The sequence below is a fragment of the Moschus berezovskii genome, chromosome 4, assembly GCF_049115385.1.
Source record: "Moschus berezovskii isolate FMDL1 chromosome 4, NW_MosBer_1.0, whole genome shotgun sequence".
Classification (NCBI taxonomy): domain Eukaryota; kingdom Metazoa; phylum Chordata; class Mammalia; order Artiodactyla; family Moschidae; genus Moschus; species Moschus berezovskii.
In genome coordinates, this window is record NC_142463.1 from 99,284,962 (window position 1) to 99,305,388 (window position 20,427).

Here is a 20,427-nt window from a genome sequence, read left to right on the forward strand (position 1 = left end):
AATCATCAGGCCCAGGCTGTTTCGGTTCCTTATGTCCTTTTACCTCCAGCTCCTGGCATTTCCTGGAGAGAGCAGTAGTCCTAAACAAGCTTGTAAACAGAATAATGGTATTTTTCTTTGGACAGGGTTCTTCGCCTGAGGGCCCTGAGAGTCCATGAACTCTGGATACCTTACATGAATGTGTCTGCAGAACCTTTCTTTGATGATAAAGCCCATAGCTTTCCCTCAGGCTCTGAAAGGATACAGGACACAAAAACAAAGCAAAATCCCTGATATAAACCTCAACTAAGAGGATTCATGATGCATTCCTATCATTTCAGAAAACATCCAGAGCAGTTTTGGGTAAGGGGAATAACAGCAGTTTCACTATGCCACAAGATCTTTTGGTGGGCAGGTGGAGATGATAGTGACAGTAAACCCCAAATCAGGCCTTAGCACAAACAAAAACATCAGTAAGTTTCAAAAAGGATGGAGCAGAATGAGGGACATGGCAAATGCAACTTGCTTGATCCAACTTGCTGGTTTAGTCTGTGTGTGTGCTTAGTCATTCAGTCGTGTGCGACTCTTTGCAACCCCATGGACTGTAGCCCACCAGGCTCCTCTGTCCATGGGAATCTCCAGGCAAGAATACTGGAGTGGGTTGCCGTGCCCTCCTCCAGGGGATCTTCCCAACCCAGGGATAGAACCCAGGTCTCTCACATTGAGGGTGGATTCTTTACCAGCTGAGCTACCAGGGAAGCCCTGGTTTAGTCTAGCATCCTATATGACAGATGAGTCAGGCAAGAGGGACCCAGAAAGGGTAAGTGATTTACCCATGAATGCACCAGTTGAGCGCAGATAGGAGCCTAAATCCCTGGCATCTCAACTTGTGTTCTAATCCATTCTAAAGGAGATCAGTCCTGGGTGTTCATTGGAAGGACTGATGCTTCAATACTTTGGCCACCTCATATGAAGAGTTGACTCACTGGAAAAGACTCTGATGCTGGGAGGGATTGGGGCAGGAGGAGAAGGGGACGACAGAGAATGAGATGGCTGGATGGCATCACCGACTCGGTGGTCATGAGTTTGAGTGAACTCTGGGAGTTGGTGATGGACAGGGAGGCCTGGCGTGCTGTGGTTCATGGGGTCGCAAAGAGTCGGACACAACTGAGCGACTGAACTGAACTGAACTGAATCCCTTTCTACTCAGCCTAGCACTGCCTATGGTGCTTGGCTGAAATACTCAGGCTGGCGACTTGGCATCGGTAGTTCATCTGCTTTTCATGTCCTGATCGCTTGTGCTATGTGGCAGGTGCACTGAGAGGATGTTAAATTGCTCTTCCAGCCTCTAACACACTGCCTCTCTAGGATGTGGCTAATTTATACAAGTTTGACCCTGGGTTTATGGCTCCCATCAGCAGCTTATTTGGGCAGTGAGTCAGAGCACATTAATCAAGCCATAACCTACCCAGGACACAAAACGCTTTGTTAGTTAATCCTTCTCTTCTCAACAGAAAACGAATTAAAATCTGGCCAAAGTCACCAACTCATTCCTAACAAATCATCAGAGTGTTCGCAAAGTCATCCTGCCTGCAAATACATAATAACATGGAAAGAGCCATATGAAGAAGGGAGTTCTGGGATAAACTCAAACTCCTCAGTACAAAGAGCCCGGGTCACATGAAAGAACCGTGAAGGAAGGGTACCACCCACCGATACTCATCCAGTATGGTCCATGACTACAAATACAGTTTCGCAGACTCACCCTCTTTTCCATCATTATCTTTTTGCTTGTTTTAATAGCTCTGCATTCTGTGTGTGGAGGTGGTTCTGACGTGAGCCAGGTGGCAGGAGCAAGCCAACCATAAGCTAAGGGAAGAGACTCCATCCACAGATGAGAGAATCTCATGTGTTTTTGTTGAACATTTCTTTAAAGGATCCACCATTTTACAGATAAGGAAAATGAGGACCAGAGAAGATAAATGCCTTGTCTGAATTCACAAACACAGGGAGTTGGTGACAGAATTGGGACTACCACTCAGGGTACCCAATTCCTTTTAAGTACCATCTCCCCTGCACCAGACCCTCCCAACCAACTCTGTCATATTCATGGGTTTAGTGCTCGGGCTTTGCTGACAGCATTCATTGACACTACCTTCTTTCTTCCTATTTTTCTTGTTCTCTTCTGGACTCTTGCTTCCCACACCCCCCCCCCCCATATTGATTTTAAACAGCTCTCCTCTAAAAAACATAAAAGATATTCTTCAAACTTAAATTCATGTGATCCTCAGAAATTATCTCCGAATTAACAGATTTTGGATTACCTACTGTCTTTCTCAGAGAAAAGAGACATCTTGTTGCCCAGAAAAAAGCAGTCGTTCTGAATTAACATTGACTTAATGGGAGTGTTACAGTAAACAATGAATCCTTCTGTCTTTGGTACAGCATTTGAAAAATAAGTCATCATCAAAGACAGAGAGACCGCTGGAGAGAAAAGAATACCTATGGAGCATCAACCTAAACAACTGGTACTAAGTCATTTTCAAAGAATTTTAGGGAGTTCCCTGTGGCCTTGTGGCAAGGATCCAGCACTTTCACTGCAGAGGCCAGAGGTCAATTCCTGGTCCAGAAACCATCCCACGTGCCACACAGTGTGGCCAAAAGCCAAAAAAATTAAGTTAAAATTTTAAAAGAGTATCTTAATAGAGTATTTCCATCATGCAATTAAAAATCTTTTTTAAAGACTCTTAAAAATTCAAACTATGAATGAAACCCTTTCATTGAAAGGAGAGACTTTTTCTTCTGCAGAGACTTTCCTTCCTTTTCATTTTTTAAATGCTTAAAGCCAGTTATCAAACAATATTACATTTCCTTCCGCAGAGCCAACAGGTCTTACAAGCTACTGGGAAAAGCAGGGCTGGGGTCAGTGAGCCCCGATCAGTTCTAACCTCATCACCACACACATCAGTTTCCTAGTGAACCATGGTCTTCCCAGGTATGTACCATCTCAGTGGATCACAGTCATTGCTAACACTGAGTCTGGCTCACATCAGTATCAGCTATAATTTTCCATCTTCCAATCCAATATTCAGTCTCTTCTATGATCTCACCATCAACACTGGAACGTGCTGGACATACATAATCGAGATGCAATAAATGACTACAGAAATCCTGTTGAGATGCTGTCCTTGAAATTCTCTCATTCCTTAGCATCCACTGTTCTAGGCTTCGCCACTTCCCTCAGCACCCTGCTTCTCTTCTTATCTCCCAATAGGTCAACCTCCCATGTTTCTGTTTACATTTTCTTCTCCCTCTCCTCTCAATCATGTTACCCCTTCCCCTCAGTTCAGTTCAGGTTACTCAGTTGTGTCCGACTCTTTGCTACCCCATGAATCACAGCACGCCTGTCCATCACCAACTCCCGGAGTGCACTCAAACTTCCCCTAGTTTTCAGTAAATACCTCCTCTGTCCAGAGACCCCATGAATACAAAACTCTCCCCCCAACCCCTGACCTGTATTCTAGGTCCATATTTCTAATGGTGCATCAAGCATCAAGCTGAGGAGCTTCAATGTCCCTTCTGTACTGAAGGGCTGCCCTGTATGTCACATGGGACTCAGGACATGGGGCCGGGGCGGGGGGTGGGGTGGGAATGGGCAGTCCAAACAGGAAGGAAAGCACAGGTAACGGCATCAACAGATCTGGCTGCAAACAGAAGTTTGTCACTTATACACTCTGTGATCCTAGGATGGCTATTCACCAAATTGAGTCTTATTTTGCTCATCTATACAATGAGAGCAACAAGTTCCCTTGAAAAGTTGTTGAAAACTCGAAGGGAATTTCCATTTGGAAAGGATCTGGCTCTAGTCATATTGAAAAACATTAGTTCTCCTTCCAAATCTCTGTTACAAATCAGCTGCCCATTTCTGTTAAAAGCGTCTTTGTTCTTACTCATCAGGTTTAAAACCCTGGAGTCAACTTTGGCCCCTCCCCTCACTCCTTTCAATCCAATCAGCTGCCAAGTCCTTCCTTTTCAGTTCTCTCCTCTATTTTCCCTTATTACTGTAGTAGATGCTTCCAGATGCATCTTAAAACATAGTTGCCACTCCATTTACCATTCGCCATTCACCTGCTCAGAAACCTCTGACTTTGCCATTCTATCCAGAGAAGCAGAGAAGTGCAAACTCCAAGCCCTCGACAATGTAGCTGAAAGCTCTAACCTCTCCCTGACTTCTGCCAGCTAATCTCAGCCAAAAAGGCATGATTCAAGCCTCCCAAAAGTCACCTTGTGTTTCTCCTCTCTCACTGTGCTGTTCTCTCTCAAGAAACAAGTCTCTCCTTTTCTAGTGGGAAGCAATACCGGTAGCGGTTAAAAGCTCAGATGGTGCTCTGGGATGACCTACAGTGGTGGGAAGGGGTTATGGGGAGGGAGGTCCAAGGGAGAAGAGATATATGTATACACAAATGAAAGCTCAGATTCTGGAGCCAGAACACCTGTGTGAATTCAGTCTCTAGCTCAATCTCTTTGAGCTGGGCTTTTTCATCTACAAAATGAGAGAAACAACTGGGGTCTACCTTATCAATCAGCTTAGTGTTAAATGCTCAAGGATAATTATTATTATCTCACTTTGAATATGATTCTTTAGGGTACTCTTCCTTATTTCATTCTGCCCAACTTTTGAGAGTCCCTTGGACAGCAAGGATATCAAACCAGTCAATCCTAAAGGAAATCAGTCCTGAATATTCATTGGAAGGACTGATGCTGAAGCTAATGCAAAGAAATGACTCATCAGAAAAGATTCTGATGCCGGGAAGGATTGAAGGTAGGAGGAGAAAGGGATGACAGATGATGAGATGGTTGGACAGCATCATGAGTTTAAGCAAGCTCTGGGAGTTGGTGATAGATAGGGAAGTCTGGCATGCTGCAGTCCGTGGAGTGCAAAGAGTTGGACATGACTGAGTGACTGAACTGAACTGAATGTTAGTTTTAAAAATATAATCATAGTTGTAAGTTGTACCTTATTGTTTGCCCTCTCTCCCTCCCTCCCACCTCCCAACTGTAAGTCCTGATGGGAACATATTGCTTTATGCAATTTCATGATTCCCCACAAAATGAGCCTTCAAATAGTTCTTCAATACACGAATGAATTGTATTGAGGTATAGTTGATTTACAATGTTGTATCAATTTCTGTTGTACAGCATAGTGACTCACTTTATATATATATATAAGGCTTCCCATATATAGTGGGAATAGAGGTAAAGAATCTGCCTGCCAATGCAGGAGAGACATAAGAAATCCAGGTTTGATCCCTGGGTTGGGAAGATCCCTGGAGGAGATTCACTCCAGTATTCTTGCTTAGAGAATCCCATGGACAGAGGAGCCTGGGGGGCTACAATCCATAGGGTTACAAAGAATCAGACACGAATGAAGCAACTTAGCATGCACGCATATATATATATATATATATAATACACATGTATATATATGTATGTATATATACACACCATATATTACACATACATTATTTTTCAAATTCTTTTCCACTATGGTTTTCTACAGGATACTGTATATAGTTCTCTGTGTTATACAGTAGGATCTTTTTGTTTGTTCATTCTATATATATTAGAATATATACATTCATTCTGTATATGTTATATTACATCTGTAATTCCCAAACTATCATATAGTTCTTTAAGTGGATAAAGTTAGGGCTAATTATTTCCTTCCTCAGTCTCAAAATGAAGGACTAATAGGACCAGGAAATCTAGTGATCTGGCCAAGATCATGTCAGGCAGAGAGCCCTGGAGACAAGCTAGCTCTCCTAACCAGATCCAATAACCTGTCAGCACCAGGAGCCAAGCATGCTTAATTATCCTGCTACACAGGTAGATATGATAGTGGTGATTCGCTTCAAAAGTTAGAACCTTCTCGAAAGAGAGTCCCGAGTCCCATGGCCAAATGACAACAGCCCTTGTTGGCATCAAATAGTCTTGTGCGTGTCCTGCCTCCTCTCCAAGGCTTTAGCACGCAACTCGGTGGTGCAAGGAAGAGGTGGCCCAGAGCTGTGTCTGGATCCATGGTGGAAATGTTCCTGGGCTCTCCTAGTCAAACAGGACAACTGCTTCTCTCCCATCCCTGCAGGAAAGACAGGACTAGAACCAACAGAAATTAAATGAGGATGAAAAAAGATCAACATTCAACTTTTACAAAGTAGTCAGGAGACTAAATAAAAAGTTGCTTGGGAGGAGAGGGCAACAGGAAGCACAAATACAGGAGAAATCAGTATTCAATATTTATTATTAGAGAGTCTACTCAGACCAAAGTTTATTTTCCAGCAGTTTTCATGGGTTTTTTGTTTGCTGGTTCTGACAGGAAGGATCTGCACATCTTGATTTCTCTTATAGCCATCAGCCTACAGAAACCCTTTCCTAAGGGACCATAATTAAGCTATGAGACAAATATAGGCTCTTAAAGAAGTTTTTTAAATGGGTATGTGCCACTTAGGAAGTAGGTGACCAGAAATATTTACTAAGCCACTAATTCAATCAACAAACACAAGTACCTACAAGGGAATGGGGAAACAGAAATAAAAGGCGTTCCTCTAGTAACTGCCCCCAAGCTAATTAAAGGCTGTGGCCACAGTCTGGTTAAATTTAATTGGCATTTACCTTATTTAAAAAAAAAAAAAAACAGTAGGGGACTTCCCTGGTGGTCCAGTGGTCAAGAATGCACTCACCAATGCAGGAGACACAGGTTCAATCCCTGTCGACTTCCCATGCCTGAAGGCAACTAAGCTGGTGGGCCACAACTACTAGGCCTGTGGTCTAGAGCCTGGGAGCCACAGCTCCTGAGCCCATGCACCTAGAGCCTGTGCTCCACAATGAGAAACCTGATCACCACAGCTGGAGAGTAGCCCCTACTAGCTGCAACTACAGAAAGCCCATATGCAGCAAAGAAGACTTAGCACAGCCAAAAATAAATGAAATAAATAATTTTGTTTTTTTTAAGTAGGGGAGCATTTCTTCAAGTTTCTTTCACACTATCTGTCTTCATTTCTGGGGTAAACCTGTTTTATATTAAAACAGATCTGGTACACTTCTCAAAAAGAAAAAGATAAGAAAAGTTCATATATATGAAACTATATCAAGAGAATGAGAACCTAAGCTGGGAGAAAATATCTGCACAACACACATCTGATAAAGGACTGTTATCCAAAATATACAGAGAATTCTTAAAACTTAACAGTAAGAAAATGAGTAACTTAATTTTAAAATAGGCAGGGATTTCCCTGGTGGTCCAGTGGTTAAGACTCCATACTTCCAAGGCAGGGGGCACGGGTTCTTGTGTCACTATGGAACTGTAAATTAATGATACACCACTACATACCTTGGTAGAGTCCCTTGGACTGCAAGGAGATCAAACCAGTCAATCGTAAAGGAAATCAACCCTGAATATTCATTGGAAGGACTGATGCTGAAGCTGAAGCTCCAATACTTTGGCCACCTGATGGGAAGAAATGAGTCATTGGAAAAGACCTTGATGCTGGGAAAGATTGAAGGCAGGAGAAGAAGGGGATGACAGAGGACAAGATGGTTGGATGGCACCAACTCAATGGACTTTTTGAGCAAGCTCCGGGAGACGGTGAGATACAGGGAGACCTGGCCTGCTGCAGTTCACAAGGTTGTAAAGAGTCAGACATGACTGAGCGACTGAACAACAACAACCTATTAGAATAGCAAAACAGGCAAAACATTGACCACACTACATACTGGTGAGGATGTGTAAGAAGAGGGACTCTTATTCACGGCTGACAAAAAACGCAAATGACACAGTCACTCTGAAGAGAATCTGTCAATTTCTTAGAAAACGAAGCCTGTTATGTTTTGTTCAGTCGCCCAGTCGTGTCCGACTCTCTGTGACCCCAGGGACTGCAGGAGAGGCCTCTCTGTCCCTCACCATCTCCCACAGTTTGCTCAAGTTCATGTCCATTGCATCGGTGAAATCCAGCAACTGTATGCCTGGCTATTTATGCAAATAAGTTGAAAACGTACATCTCCACGAATGGAAGTTTATGGGAGCTTTATTCATAACTGCCAAAACTTAGAAGCAACCGAGATGTCCGAGTAGGTGAATGGATAAGCTGTGGTACATTCAAATGATATTATTCAGAGTTAAAAAGAAATGAGCTATCAAATCATGAAAAGACACAGAGAGCATATGGGAACTCTCTGTGCTTTCTGCTCAGTACAGTTGTGCGGGATTTCCTGGTGGCTCAGTGGTAAAGAATCTACCTGCTGGTGCAGGACCGCCCGTTCCATCTCTGGTCCGGGAAGACCCCACATGCCACAGAGCAACTAAGTCAGTGTGCACAATTGAGCCTGTGCTCTAGGACCCAGGAACTGCAGCTACTGAAGGCCATGCCCCCTAGAGCCCGTGCTCCACAATAAGGGAAGCCACAGCAATAAGTCCATACACTGCAAGAGTAGGCCCCCAATCACCACAACTAGAGAAAACCCATGCAGCAACGAAGGCCCAGCACAGCCAAAAATAAATAAATAAAATTTAAAACAAAATACTGCTGTGTGCCTAAAAGGGCTCTAAAAAATAAAGTCTAAGGGACTTCCCTGGTGGCCCAGTGACTAAGAATCCACTATGTAATACACGGGACACAGTTCAGTCCATGGAGCAACTAAGCCTGGGTGCCACAACTACTGAAGCTCAAGTGCTCTGGATCCCACAAGACACAGCTAGAGAGTCTGTGCCCCACAAGGAAAGATCTCCCCTGACAACATCAAAGATTCTATTTGCTGTGGCTAAGATCCAACACAGCCAAATAAATAAATATTTTAAAAATAATTTTAAAAATTAAAAAAATAAAATCTATTTTTTTAAAAATTTATATGTACATACACAAAAAAGGTCCTTTCCCCATCTAATATCACACATAAGCTATACCCTTTGCCATAACTCATTATAAAACATTGGCAGTGCCATCATATTAGGAAAGCATCAAAGTGAAATGTTTTAAAGTGTAATACATCCACTCATCGAGAATTTTTTTTTTTTTAACATGAACCATGTTCTACCTATTATACTAAGTTCTGCCTTGTGGAGACTACATTCATTTGAAATAATTTCTAAAACCCACTGCTTTCAAAACTACTTACTGCTACCAGAAATCATTGTCAATACCTGCATGAGGGATTTTTTTTTTTTTTTTCCTTAAGAGATTCTTTGAAATTCACCAAGGTTCTTACCTGTGGGGAGAAAAGTTACATAACTGGAAAGGTGTTCTTCCCAGAGTGCCCTGTTTAAGCATGATCAAGCATCAGAGATGAGCTAACCTCCTGAATAGGCAGGACACTGAGACCAAAGTGATACATTTCTTATTAATAAAATCCAAAGAATGGTTCTTGTTTTGTAAGTCTGGGTAAGATGCTGACAAATTTCTCGGGAGACAATATATCTCAAATGCCTCTCTGAATGAATGGAGGCTCTTTTCCCCTTTACACACATTTTAGCAAATTAGAGCTGTGTGCACAAGACCTCTGCAGGAAGGGGAAACCAGAGAATTGCAGGTAGTGCTCCACACATCTGACTGGAACAGTGTTGCCAGCCTCTGGATGTTTGGTGCATCACTTGCTGAACAAGTGCAGGGACCCCAAGAACTGTACATGCAAAGTTGCTTCAGTTGTGCCCGACTCCTTGTGACCCTGTGGACTGTAGCCGGCCAGACTCCTCTGTCCATGGGATTCTCCAGCCAAGACTACTGGAGTGGGTTGCCATGCCCTCCTCCAGGGGATCTCCCTGACTCAGGGACTGAACCCGAGTCTCTGGTCTCCTGCATTAGCAGGTGAGTTCTTTACCACTAGCGCCACCTGGGAAACCCAAGAAGTGCCCTATCCTCATTTAAAATGACTGATGTGCTTTTAACCACCCACACACACTGTGTTTATACCAAGGCATCCACAGCACTGTGGGGCCTTGAGGTCAGGGAAAAGAAGGCTCGGTCAGCCTCAGGAGATGGGTTCAGTCTTGTGGCAAAGCCTCTTTACCCACAGAGGAGCAGCTGCTGATCTTTATAACATCCCCGTTAATACATGATGCAATAAAACCCAATTCCATACCCCATACAAACCATGCTACTCTTCTCAGAGGTAAAAACAGAAGGAACTATCTTCCTTCCTCATCCCAGCCTTTTTTTCCCCCCGTATCTGCAGCAGCAGGGAAACCCCTCCAGTTTTCTCTGATGAGCACCATAAAGGCCTCTCCCAGGAGACAAGGCAGAAGGTGTGCATGACAGCAAGGAGGAAGGTACTGAAGCTGTGACCCCACCCATGCTGTGAATTCAAAGTCGCTCAGTCAGGTCTGACTCTTTGCAACCTCATGGACTGCAGTCCATGGAATTCTCCAAGCCAGAATATTGGAGTGGGTAGCCATTCCCTTCTCCAGGGGATCTTCCCAACCCAGGGACCGAAGCCAGGTCTCCCACATTGTGGGCAGATTCTTTACCAGCTGAGCCACTAGAGAAGCCTATCTACCCAACATCAATAAAACACCATCATTGTTTAGCACTGATCAAGTTCATATAACTGAGCAACACCCAGATCTGCTCTCACTTATTTCCAGAGGGTACTTAATTTTTCAGGCCAACTGGTGAAAAGGATGAAAATTATAATAACTAAGAAAATGACCCTCCAATCTCTCTCTTACAAACTGGCAACATGCAAATAATGTTTCATGCCTACACTTTTGCATTTTGAGTCATTACCAATTCATTCAGTTCAGTTCAGTCTCTCAGTAGTGTCCGACTCTTTGCGAACCCATGAATCACAGCACGCCAGGCCTCCCTGTCCATCACCAACTCCCAGAGTTCACTCAAACTCATGTCCATCGAGTCGGTGATGCCATCCAGCCATCTCATTCTCTGTCATCCCCGTCTCCTCCCGCCCCCAATCCCTCCCAGCATCAGAGTCTTTTCCAGTGAGTCAACTCGTCGCATGAGGTGGCCAAAGTATTGGAGTTTCAGCTTCAGCATCAGTCCTTCCAATGAACACCCAGGATTGATCTCCTCTAGAATGGACTGGTTGGATCTCCTTGCAGTCCAAGGGACTCTCAAGAGTCTTCTCTAGCACCACAGTTCAAAAGCATCAATTCTTCGGCGATCAGCTTTCTTCACAGTCCAACTCTCACATCCATACATGACCACTGGAAAAACCATAGCCTTGACTAGATGGACCTTTGTTGGCAAAGTAATGTCTCTGCTTTTTAATATGCTATCTAGGTTGGTCATAACTTTCCTTCCAAGGAGTAAGCGTCTTTTAATTTCATGGCTGCAATCAGCATCCGCAGTGATTTTGGAGCCCAAAAAAATAAAGTCTGACACTGCTTCCACTGTTTCTCCATCTATTTCCCATGAAGTGATGGGACCAGATTCATTACCAACTCACAATTCCTGAAAGTCCACCATATGCCAGGTTGTGTTCTGGACACCTGCCTTGAGCAGAGAATATGCAAATATTCCAGCACAAGGTGGGGGCTCATTCAAGTCTACATTCATCAAGAAGACACTGAGCCTCAGGTATTTCAGGCAATGCCAAAGGTTAGAGGAGAGCCTGAATGAGGCCTGGAGCGGTCAAGAAAAGCTACAGAAGGGGGAAAGGGTGAGACTTGGCCTGAAGGGAAGACAGAAAGAATTCAGATAATAGGCTGGGAGAAAAGGAGAAAGAATTCCAGGGAAACAGTTCTGCGCCCAAAGATCTTATTATGGATTCTGAACCTGGTCTTTCCAAATGATGGCCATGGGATTACGAGGGCATAAAAATAATAAACGTAGGAAAAACCCGGGCCTCTCACAGAAGATCCATTAGGATGCATTTAGAAGCCCAACAATATTCCAGGAAGGAAATCTTTAAAGTGAAGAACTTCAGAGGAAGAACATAGATCCAGCAGTTTTCTCCCAGGGAAAACAAAGACACACCCGTTTTGAAAACATACCTAAATTCCTAAAGTCCAGCATCTGGGACTCCAAGCAAGATCCCTAAATTCTCTCTAAGACCCAGTTTCCTCTGTTTTAGAACAGAGATGACTGTAATATGTAAATCATCAGATTAAGACAATGCATAGAAATTCTCTAGTTTAACAGCTGATACACAGAGGTCCAATATACAGTAACTCATTCATCACGTTAAAAAAAAAAAAGCTTAAAAGACAGGTGGCTCAGTGGTAAAGAATTCGCCTGCCAAGCAGGAGATGTAGGTTCAATCCCTGGGTCAGAAAGACCCCTTAGAAAAATAAATGCCCACTCCGGGATTCTTGCCTGGGAAATCCCAGCAGACTGCAGTCCGTGGGGAAGCAGAGTCAGACATGACTTAGCAACTAAACAACAATAGCTGATACATAAATGTTCAATATACGGAAACTCTTGTCATCACATTAAAAAAAAAAAAAAAGCATAAAAACTTTCCAGTTAGAGATAAATGAGCAACTACAAAATTGCAATGTCTTTAAGGAATGTTTGAAAGTCTGATTTGTCTTGAACTTCTATATGCCACATTTTAATCCTAGTAGACTGCTTGGGCTATAAAAGTCAAAGCAATGTCACGGGAGTCATTGGCTTAGTTGCAAATAGCAGGATGATCTTTGAAGTACTACTTTCTAGGAAGCACACTGAACTTTCCAACTGAGAAGAAAATATCACCTCCAAGAACATGGCAAAAGTCATCGGTTATCCCCTTGGGATTAATCCATTCTATATTCTGCCTATAGAGTTTAAAAATTTAGGCTAGCAAAGACCCTATTCAACAACTTTTAATGAGTGTCTTTGTACTAGATACTGTAACAGATCCATTTAGAGTTGCAGCCATGAAATTAAAAGACACTTACTTCTTGGAAGAAAAGTTATGACCAACCTAGACAGCATATTGAAAAGCAGAGACATTACTTTGCCAACCAAGGTCCGTCTAGTCAGGGCTATGGTTTTTCCTGTGGTCATGTATGGATGTGAGAGTTGGACTGGGAAGAAAGCTTTTGAACTGATGCTTTTGAACTGTGGTGTTGGAGAAGACTCTTGAGAGTCCCTTGGACTGCGAGGAGATCCAACAAGTCCATTCTAGAGGAGATCAATCCTGGGTGATCATTGGAAGGACTGATGCTAAAGCTGAAACTCCAATACTTTGGCCACCTCATGTGAAGAGTTGACTCACTGGAAAAGACTCTGATGCTGGGAGGGATTGGGGGCAGGAGGAGACGGGGACGACAGAGAATGAGATGGCTGGATGGCATCACCGACTCGATGCACATGAGTTTGAGTGAACTCCGGGAGTTGGTGATGGACAGGGAGGCCTGGCGTGCTGTGGTTCATGGGGTCGCAAAGAGTTGGACACGACTGAGCGACTGAACTGAACTGAAGGCAGGAACAAAACAAAAAAGTCTAGATGCTTTAGAGTCACATCTGCAATGAATCCTTACAGGTCTTTAAAAACGCTTCATCCTCCTTTTCACAGAAAGAGATAAATTAAGACATATGTATTCTTTCAGTTCTTTCACTCATTCCTTCCTTTAGTCATGTTTTTCAAATAGCATCCTCTGTGCACTTGTTAGGTTTAAAGTATAGGGTACAGAGCCATTGCCCTCAGGGATTTACTTTCTGAAGAGGAGAAGGAGAACACCTAACTTTCACAAGGCAGACCAGAGATGGGTATCCTTCAGAGGATGCAGAGTACAATGGGGATAAGACGGATTCTGACTGGGAGGTCTAGGAAGACTTCTATAAGACTTCTGCACCAACTGGGTGAGAATTTGGAGACAATAATCAGGGCAGGGCAGGGATGCCCAACAGGCATGGAGTTCAACTTGATGGAGATGCACAGGTGGAAGAATGCTGCATCTCAGACTAGGGAGCTGTTTGCTGCAAGAATGGATAGGTAATATGAGGTGACCCAGGTCCAGTGGAGAACAGAGGTAGGTAAGCACTGAATTGTTAAGGGTTTTGAATGCCAACCTCTTGAGTTACCTTTCTGATTTCATTAACAATACATAGCATGTACTAAGAAACCTGTTAGGAAAGGGGCAGGGGTGGGAGTGGTGGCAGGGAAGGGGGCGCTGTGCAGAATGAAGGAAAAGAAAAAAAAAAAGTAGGAGCACAGATCAAAGGAAAAGCCCAAATGGCCTTAACATAGGATCAGGCTCCAGACCTCTTAATGACATTGCAGGGTTTTGTTTTGTTTTTTTCTCACTCTACATGAACAGGCAAGATCTTTCTTGCTTTAAGTTATCATCTTTAACCAGCTTTTACCCTTTCTCCTTGCCTTAACTAGACATGAGAAATTGGGCAAATGTGTAGCTTCAGAGGAAATCCAAAGAGCTTTGAGGGGAAGGAGAGGAAATGTGATGCAACCCCATCATCCTTAGTCATCCAACCTTCGGCGAGGTCACCCTTCCCAGGCCAATTCAGTTCCATCACCAGTGCTTCTCAACCTGATTTCCTTCCATTCAGTCCCTTAATCTCAGTCATTTTTGAAGGCCTTCTGTGTTCTCCTTTCTGTAAAGGGTAGCCTGACTTCCCATTTATGACCTTTGCTCACAATGGTGTCATCATATTCTTCTTGGGGCCCAGCTAAACTTTGAATATCAAATTTCCCCCATCGATAACCTCCACGTCCCACACGCACACACACAGCCAATGTGCTCCAGTTGGGAATCTTCTGAATTCACAGAGCGTGTTCTCTTTATTTCCCTATCCTTGTGTCCTCAGCCTCAACAACTGGGTTTTTCCCCACTCCATTCTTAAGTCACTCCAGATGCCTCATCTCTTCTAGAGAAGCCAGTGGAAAAGGTTTTGTTTTTCCCCACAAGCTATTTATATAGGAAACAGGGCTCTGTGCCTACCCCATCATCAGGAGCCTTGGGTACTCCTGCCTCACCACCCAAATGCCATCTTTAAAGATTCATTTGGCTCTTAAAACATATGCCACATTAAATAATATCCCTGTGTTGGCTTAAAAGAAGAAGGCTTCCCTGGTAGCTGAGCAGGTAAAGCCGCCGGAAATGCAGGAGACCCGGTTCGATTCCTGGGTCGGAAAGATCTACTGGAGAAGGGATAAGCTACTCACTTCAGTATTCTTGGGCTTTCCTGGTGGCTCAGAGGGTAAAAATACTTGTAGAGCAGTAAACTAAACAGAAGTAGAGGGCGAGGGTGGGGGTACGAAGGAGAAACGGGCTGCTTAGGCGAGGGAGTTCAGGTACACAGCAGTTAACACCTGGGCTGTGTTCAAAGTTGCCCACTCATCCATCACAGTAGCCATTATCCAACCGCCTTCACCACACCCTGAGTCCCACGAGAGGAGGATAACGCCATCGGGGATGCAGAGTATTCAAGTCACCCTACAGATAAAGGACAAATAGGCCAGCTATCAGAGCAAAGATAAACACCACCAGATTGAATCCACCTCATGTAGCAAAGGGTGGGTGATTCATTACTTGGGGTGGGGACGGGGCGGTTAGGAAAAAGGAAAATCGGAAAGTCCCAGAGGAAGTGGCCATCCGATTCTCGAAGCGCGGCCATCAGGTACACTCAGCTGACTCCCTGTTGCGCTGACTCTCCCCCTCAGCCTCTCACTCGGCCTCTCCTCCCATCACGCTTCAGCCGCTGCCTCCACTGACGGTCCCGCCTCGGCATTCCCCCTGGGTGACGGTACCAGCCTGGCCACACCGGCGACATGGGCGTCTGGGGGCGCGAAGCCTACCGGAGCTAAACGGCGGCGACCACTCCCAGGACGGCGAGCTGCTGCTGCCCCATCTACCGTCTCATCCCCATTGTGCCATTTGTCCAGTCTGATGGCAGCCCAAGCCGCTACCCCGAGTCAAGTTAGAATGCAGCTGAGAGGAAAAGGGAGCACACGGTTCACAAAGACCCGAGATGACCCGCTGGCCCTCCTCGGAGTCTCCCATCCCCACTGTCCGTAGCCCCAAGTGGGGCTGGGGGCGCGGGGACACAAGGCGAAGGGGGTGCAGTCGGTCCCCGTCCGCAGCTGCACACAAAGCCCTTCACCTTCTCCTTGCCTCCCAAGCTCCTCCCTGGGCTTCGTTTTTTCCGAGGGTCTCGGATGCCCCCTTCGGTGGTCGGCGGGACGGTCTGACTGCCTCTCCAAACGCTGCCTCCTCCCTCGCTACTCAGCCTCATTCTCCCCGCCCCTCGCCACAGACCCCGAAAGGAGCTCGGTCCCGGCTTGGGGGCCGTAAGCACACCCCCATCCCGCGCCCACAGCCCCGGGCCCCCTGCGCCCCGGGAGAACAGACAGCGGTGCAAGTTCGCCCAGCGGTACGGCCACCCGCTCCGGGGCGCACGCCCCATCCCCGCAGCAGTCCGCTCGGGTCCGATCAGCCCCATCCCCGGGCGGCGTGGGAGCCCAGCCGCAGCCACGCTCCTACCTGCGCGGCGGCGGGCGCGGCAAGGGGCGAGGGCACCGCGCGCCCGGGCCCAAGCCCCGCGCCGCGGCGCGACTGCCCTTGTGCGGCGGCGGCGGCGGCGGCGGCGGCTGCGGCGGCCGCGGGCTGGCTGGCAGACTGGCTGGTTGCCCGGCTGACTCCTCACTGGGGCTTCCTGTAGGGCTGGACAAAGGACATTTCCTGGGAGGAGCAGGGGAATGTTCCCAGCATGCCTCGATTTGTAGTTCCCGGGGACTTCCTGCCACCACGGCAGCGGGCGCCCGGGAGGCAGCCCCGGCGGGACTAGGACCTCGGGCCTGGAGGAGAGGCGCTACCGCCTTCCCCGAAGCGCTCCCGGGAAGGGAGCGGCGGGCGGGTGGGACCCTGGGCCCCGCCCTGCGGCTCGCGCCTAGCCCGCGGCTCGGGTGGGCGCCGGGCGCCCTGGTCCCTTGGTAGAGTCCTGCCGCTGATCTGTCGCTGTGTGCGGAGAGACTGCGATGGCAGAGGCCTTTTTTTTAGAAATGAAGAAGTTGGGGATGGGTTCGCTTTAGGGCAACTGGGTTTTTTAAAATAGATTTTCTGTTTTCTCTTCTAAGTCACCGGAATGCTGCTGGGGGCGAATGAACGAAGCTGACTGCTCACCAGGAATTCAGATTCCTTAAGATCTTGGCGCTTCATCCTTCAAACCAGAAGAGCTGATTGTTCGCAGATCCTGACCCAGTGTCATTCCTCCCTGCGATGTTGGCCTTGTCCCAGGCATCTTTTCAAGAAAAGTAATTCAACTAAGAGATTGAAAACAAATTACATGAATTAACTATCAGTTCAGTTCAGTTCAGTTCAGTCGCTCAGTCGTGTCCGACTCTTTGCATAATACACGTAAAAACCCATGTGCTCTTGAATGAGGAACTTGCTGGACTCTCTGCCTATCTTTTCCTTTCACCTTTTGGGATTCAGTTTCCTGGGTTCTACAAAACGGCCGTGGTGGCCACTGTAGAGCCTGTGGAGGGGTTAGGGAAGGAGGAGATTGGCTACAACAGAGGAACTCTGCTTTCAGACTCTCAAGGGTCTGTAACATCCTCCACAACTTCCTGTGTAGTTCCCAGGACCCTCATGGGAAAATCAAGGAAGGGTCACTTAGAGACTACATGACTAACCACAGGCATGGAATGGGCTGGATTAATTTAAGGTGTAGAATTGACGAGAAGCTCGAAGATATGCTTGCTTCCCTTCCAGGAGTTCCTGTTGCATGGCACTGTGTCCATTGTCCACCTGAATGAACGGTGCTATGATCCCCAAATTTTCCATTCCCTACAAATTACTACTCCTTTATGGTTTGCAGTCTGGTAACATTCCAGTGAAAGCGTGCCCCTCTCCCCAAAGATAAATTGGTGATGATGGTTTGGCAAATCTGTTGACATTTTCTAGGGTTCAGCTTGGGGAAAAAAATTATATACTTGCTTGTAGCATTTAACATTATCTACCAGGCCTTGGTTGAAGCTGTTTTCTGCCATGCTTCTAATATGGTACCCTCTCCTTCTTCTACATCTCTAACTTCAGCTCATGATACCTGAAACTTCACTATCTCTATCCCATATCAAACCTGCTCCTCATTTTATTTTGCCAACCCAAGTTTTAATTCATTACTTTAACAAAGATCAGTTTAACTCTTACTAGTCACTATGCCTAGAGTAGACAAATGATAACATTCAACAGTAGGATATCTACTGAGTAACTTAACTACAAGCTATGTCTTACCCTCTGGCTTCCCAGGTGGGCAGTGGTAAAGAATACGAGTGCCAATGCAGAGACGCAGATTTGATCCCTGGATTAGGAAGATCCCCTGGAGTTGGAAATGACATCCAACTCCAGTACTCTTGCCTGGAATATTCCATGGACAGAGGAGCCTGGTGGGCTGCAGTCCATAGTGTCGAAAAGAGTTGGACACAACTGATCCACTGAGCATGCATGCACTTGCGTCTTACCTTCAAGAAGCTCACTCTAGTTAACCTCACACAATTACCACACAGTATTTAACGAAGATGTCTGCGTTCCCCAAAAGTGGTGCTCTTTCCATAAACTGTTTTGTTCCACTGAGAACAGGAGTAGGACAGGAATGACCAGAAGAGGGAATGGAAGACAAGAAAATGCAGATAGTACATCGGGATGCTTAGTGGGTGAAATTTGGTTGTGCAGGGGCTGGGGGTAGCTGGGAAGGAAGTAGGGTCTAAGGAGGATTCTCTGTTTGTAGGAGTTTTATTTGGTTTTTAAGATGAGAGCTCCTTGGGGATGTTTAAATGCTGATGGGAAAGGACTAGGAGACAGACAGAGGGTGAAGACAGAGAAAGAGTAAGGGATTAGGCATTCAACAAATACTTGTTGAATTAACTAATTCCTGTTACGGATCATTGCTGAAGATATTGAGGTTGCAATTAATAAACTGCACATTCCCAGCAAAAATATGCAGAGTCTGAGACCAGACAGAAATGACATTCCTTTCTCTCTAGTCATCGGCCCTCCCCCACACTCCTTGTCCTCAGGGGAAAGTAACAGATAATCGGATAAAGGGGGAAAGAAGGGCTCCCCAGCTGTTAGAGGATGGATGTCAAGTTCTCCAATTCCATGACAAGTTCCAAAAGCACTCAGCAACTTCAGAAAAGTCTAAGCTTTTAAGACTGTGGGTTTGGGTATTATTTTATTAGCACAGTAAGCAAATATTTTACCCTTGCTTTTTTTTTTTTTTTTAACTTTACTTTGACATAGACTAGATAACTGTTCTCATCCTCGCCTTTCAAAATGGGAGATTGCACCTACATTTTTTAAGCTTCCAAGTATAAGTGGACCACTATTGTTTTTCTTATCCTTGAGAGCATCCGTCTCCCTTTTTTGATGACAACAACTTTGGGAAAATAATTCCCTTCCCAACCCTTAGTCACTGTTAGAGAGTGGCAGATCATGGTGGATACAAGATCAACATGTGCCAATGAATCTATTCTGTTGCTGTGCAAGGGATAAGCTAACGGAAGAAGCAGAACTGAGAAAAGATGTGTGTGGGGGGTGGGATACTATCACAAGCAAATCCTTATGCTATTGTTGATGATGCGTGAAGCCAAAATACTCCTAGACATTCTCTTTGGGCTTAGTTAAGTCCTGTCTCTTACGGCCAAGAGAGTTCGATAGAGCTAGCTGGTCATGGGGTATTGTGATGCGGATTCTTAAATGTGCAATTGGCTAAGTTGAGGAAGGGTGACAGTAGAAAGGATCCCTCTGTACGGGGCTGGAGAATTGGAAGTCCTTGTGATATGGTAATCAAAAAACTGAGTGAAAGGTCTCAGACCCCAGCATCGCAAGGGTGGAGCTCTAGAGGTCTTGACTGACATATGGCAGGGTTTTCAAAGGTTTGGGCTCCCTGTAGTTTTTATAAATGTTCTAAAGAAACAGACATGCTGATATTGAACCTGAGCCTATGTAGAAGCAATGAGGAAGAAATTACAGTCTGGCTAAAAGATGCTCTTTCTGCCTCTAGCCAAGAAGTTTAAATGGTCAAGAATCAGAGGTATTGACCATGCCAGGTTGGAAAAATGAAATTCTCTGCTCCTTCCAGAGTGACAGCAAAGGCTTGAAGGTTAAAAAGCAAAAACAAAACCCTGATAATGGAAAGACTGTTTGCAGAGTCTATATCAGACTCCTCTTACTGTGCCATTCCTGTCTAAGAAAGGGAAGAAATAACCCCATTTTAAGTAGGGTGACCATATAATTTATCATCCAAATGGAACAATTTTGAGTGTGAGTAGGGGTGCTATTAATAATTACACTGGAGTGAGAGCTCTAAAACGGGTCACCCTAATTAAAGGAGCTATACACTAGAACACAGCCTCGGTTCAAGAGGCCAATCTTTAGTCTTCTTTACCCCCAGTTCATTGATTCAAATTGCCCCTAGGCAGAGGTCACGATGGCAGTCATTAGGCTGAGCACTGAAAGGTGAATCAGCCCTAAAATCTTTCCTTAAAGACTGAGCCACC

The 20,427-nt window shown here is 45.4% G+C and overlaps 1 protein-coding gene across 2 annotated transcripts in view; it reads right to left on the reverse strand.

Annotated features, from left to right (window-relative positions):
• The window catches only part of ZNF697 (zinc finger protein 697), a 35,023-nt gene extending 18,472 nt beyond the window's left edge, over nt 1-16,551 (reverse strand). The window contains exons 1-2 of one of the 2 annotated variants that reach the window (XM_055402792.2): nt 16,412-16,551; nt 7,367-7,483 (exon numbers count right to left, since the gene is read on the reverse strand). The gene's annotated coding sequence lies outside the window, so the exon portion shown is untranslated. The remainder of the gene's footprint in view (nt 1-7,366; nt 7,484-16,411) is intronic. The other variant, XM_055402791.2, reaches the window with a different exon arrangement.
• Between the last annotated feature and the right edge of the window lie 3,876 nt (nt 16,552-20,427).